The 3,487-nt window shown below is 53.4% G+C and overlaps 1 long non-coding RNA gene across 1 annotated transcript in view; it reads right to left on the reverse strand.

Annotated features, from left to right (window-relative positions):
* Positions 1–256: 256 nt before the first annotated feature.
* LOC142889464 (uncharacterized) overlaps positions 257–3,487 on the reverse strand; it is a 51,588-nt gene continuing 48,357 nt past the window's right edge. The window contains exon 3 of the long non-coding RNA XR_012926840.1: positions 257–542. This is a non-coding gene — a long non-coding RNA (uncharacterized LOC142889464). The remainder of the gene's footprint in view (positions 543–3,487) is intronic.

The raw sequence follows: 3,487 nt of genomic DNA on the forward strand, positions 1-3,487 counted from the left end.
CCCCTCCTCGACCGTCCCCCCAACTCCCCTTAACCCCGCCCTCCCTCCCCCGTTCCCCCAGTGCCCTCTTCTTTAGGTAAAACTGCGCTGGAGCATTTAATCTTCCGCAGATGAGGAACCATTTACTTTGCGCCATCCTTTAATAAAAGATTAAAAGCCGCTCGTAAAAAGGCGGGAACGAGGGGAACGAGAGGAACCCCCCCCCCCCCACAACCCTTCCCCCGGAGAGAGAGTAAATCACGCGGCCGCTCGGTGCTTCACGGCACTCGTTTATTTTGTCATTTGTGGACGACTGGCGGCGTTAAGAGCCGTGTCACGTGCAGAAGAGGAGCTGCCGACATGAAGATCAGAGGCGAGCTGTAAACACAGAGGAGGAGGACAAGGCAGAGGGGGAGGAAGAGGGGGAGCAGGAAGAAGAAGAGGAGCAGAAGGAGGAAACAGGAAATCTCCTCCTCCTCCTCTTCTTGATCCTCCTCCTCCTCCATTCCACCTGCCTGTCATCTTTCGGGTGGACGCCAACGACCTGCCGACCTCTGACCAAACTGAAAAAATAAAAGGGGGAAAAAGAGAGAGAGAGAGAGAGAGAGAGACAGGAGGCCAATTAACACGTTTGGGGGAAACAGTAAATCTCTCCAAGGCAAACAGCGAGACTCGACTCTTGGGAGCGGCCAAAATTCCACACCAGCGGAGAGGTCAGTGAAGTGAACACGGTGTGGAGGTTCTGGAGCCTGGAGCCGCGGGGGCCTTGAGGTGCATCCAATCAGGGACAGGTTTTGGGAGTTTTCCAAACCTTTTTTTTTTTTTTTTTTTTTTACGACCACTTCTTTTAAAAAACAGACAGAAAGTGAAATAAATATTATTTTATTTTCTGAGCGCTGAACTGCGGCTGGACGACGGACACCTGCTGGCCGGGCCGATGGGACGCAGCTGGAGTCGTTGACGGCCAGCAGGTCGGGAGTTCACGTCACTCTGCGACTCCGCAGGCCGGGCTTTGAACCCGTGACCCAGGTAAGAAGGGAGTAGTGGGTGAGGGAGGCCTCAGCAGCAGAAGCCCCGATTAAAAAAAGCACGCCGACGACCTGCAAAGTGAAATGGAACAAGGCCCGATACAATGTGGTCCAGCTCAGCTGGTCCGACCACCAGCCACCAGCCTGTTGTATTTATGGGCCAGTGCCCCTCCTCCCTGTCACCCACCCCCACCCCTACCACCGCCCGTCCATAAATCACCGTAATTGGTTTACTGATAAAGCAGTGCCGGGTTACTGTTTGATCCGAGCGCCACAACACTTTCATCTGTTTGACTGAGTGTAGGTGAGGATGTGGGGGAGGGTGGTGGCAGGGTAGAGAGAATGGCGAGCAGTTCGTATCAGTGCCATGCAAATGACTCACCGGACATCAGAGCCGCGAGTCAGCTGACCAGGTCAACACATGCTCTTTTTTTCCCCTTAATTCTTCCCCTGCTGGGAAGCGGTTTCGATGTTGAGGGCATCAAAACCCTTTTTATTTTCTTTCTCGAGTGGCCGACGGTGAAACCAGCTGCGCTGATGCTTGCAGCTCATCGCGCTATTTGGGGTTTCTGTCCAGCTCAATCTAGTCTTGTTTGGCCGCCGCCGCTCGAGCAGCAGCAGCAGCAGCAGCAGCAGCAGCAGCAGCAGAAATAGCTGCTGCTGATCTCTGGTGTGATTAATGCTCAGCCAGGATGCAGCAGAGAAGGAAAAATGAGATCAAATGTACAAAAAAAGGTCAAAGAGAGTTGGGGACGGACTCGGCGAGCAAAAGGTTAATTAGGACGAAGGTGGTGAATGAACGGCGGCGGGGCGGCTTGAAACAGGCCTTCTGCTTTTCCTTTGGCCAATCAGGAGCCGCACCGCTTTAGTCTGCTCAACAAGCGATGAGGGAGTTTTTTGAAGTCGTGCAAACGCTAACTCAGCCGTTTCTTCAGATGAACACCACTGCAGTTGGGATTGGGGGGCGTTGGGGGGAGGGAGAGTGGGTGGAGGGGGACGAGGGGGTGTGTGTGTGCGTGGGGTGTGGGGGAGGGGGCGGGGGGGTTCCAGTCTGATTAAACAGCTCAGGCCAACCAGAAGCAAAGCCACAGCATTTAAAAGCAGTGGGAAGGAAACGATGGGAAGAAGAGAAACAACCAACGTCTCCGTCCATCCTGCGCTCAGGGACACGCGGGGGGGGGGTCATGTGACCCTTACAGGAAGTGGAGTGGACAAGGCGCCACACACTCGTGTATTGGAATAATAGCTGACAAGGATCGTCAGCCTCGGTCTCACTGTGATGCTCAGTGGCACCAGAGGCGGCGCCGCCTTAATCGGCTGCGATGGGCCGACCACTGTGGGCCGGCGCTCGGCCTCGGCACTCCGGCTTGACGGGAGACGAACAAGGCAGGGGGAGGAGGTTGGCGGGGGGGGGGGGGCCATCGCAGCCAATGGCCACTGGGCTGAGGAAGGAGCAGAGTTGACACACAGCAGCTGTGAGAACTTTCCCCCCTCGCTCGGCGCCACAGTGAGAAGGTTCTGGGGGCTCTGACGGAGCGGCGCTAGCCGCGCTGAGTCCCGGCAGCGCCCATGTGACCATGTGACCACGTCAGCACGAGGGCCGCGAGCACCACGCAGACTGGCCCACATCCACCGCAAACACCCTGCAATCCGAGCTGCCGTTGCCCTCCTCCGTGTTTGACTTTCACGCTAAAAGCTGGAAAATCAAGGATGAAACTTTCCCAGAACGTAGAACGACGCCTCTAAATGGACTCTTTTGTCTATTGACTGTATATAAAGATGGGCGGAGCTTGGGGGTTTCAAAACAGCTGAAAACCTGCAGTCTATCATTTGGCCAGCAGGGAGTGGCAAACACGGTTGCAAAAAGACTAAAAATGACTGGCATTTTTTGATGTTCTAAATGGCTGGTTAAATATGTATACATATATTTAATAAATAGGCTCTAATATCCATTTTGTTGTATTTGGTCTAAATTCAGATAAAAAATGGCCATACATACAGTTGTGTTGTTATTAGCCAACCACTGGCTGACATCATGATGACTGTGAAACTCCAGACAGGTCACATGCATCAGAGATATTTCACCTCAGCTTCCACCCACAAAGTTGGTGATGAGTCAGTCCAACTTGTTGTATTTTTACTGGTGTTTTCTTTTCTTTTTTACAATGTTGGGGTGATCACAGCCCCCAGCTGGTGGAATCTGTTCCACCAAGGAATCTCCAGAGCTGCTGTGTTGAAACGACTGTGGTCAAATTTTACACGGCCAGGATAACCAGTGAAAATAATGCAAGTAATGATCCTCCAAGCAGACAGCAGGGCTGCCAGCAGCAACCAGGACGGCAACATATTCATGTGCAACGACCAAACGCTTCCAGCCAGGACGCCTTCAACGTTCAGGGTCGCTAGACTCCGCCCCCAGGACCCCCCCGATAAAAGACCCAATTAATTCATCAATCTGTTCACCTCTGTCACCTGCCTGC

The sequence above is a fragment of the Nelusetta ayraudi genome, unplaced genomic scaffold (assembly GCF_046127955.1).
Source record: "Nelusetta ayraudi isolate G7.1 ecotype Tasmania unplaced genomic scaffold, CSIRO-AGI_Nayr_v1 ptg000022l, whole genome shotgun sequence".
Classification (NCBI taxonomy): domain Eukaryota; kingdom Metazoa; phylum Chordata; class Actinopteri; order Tetraodontiformes; family Monacanthidae; genus Nelusetta; species Nelusetta ayraudi.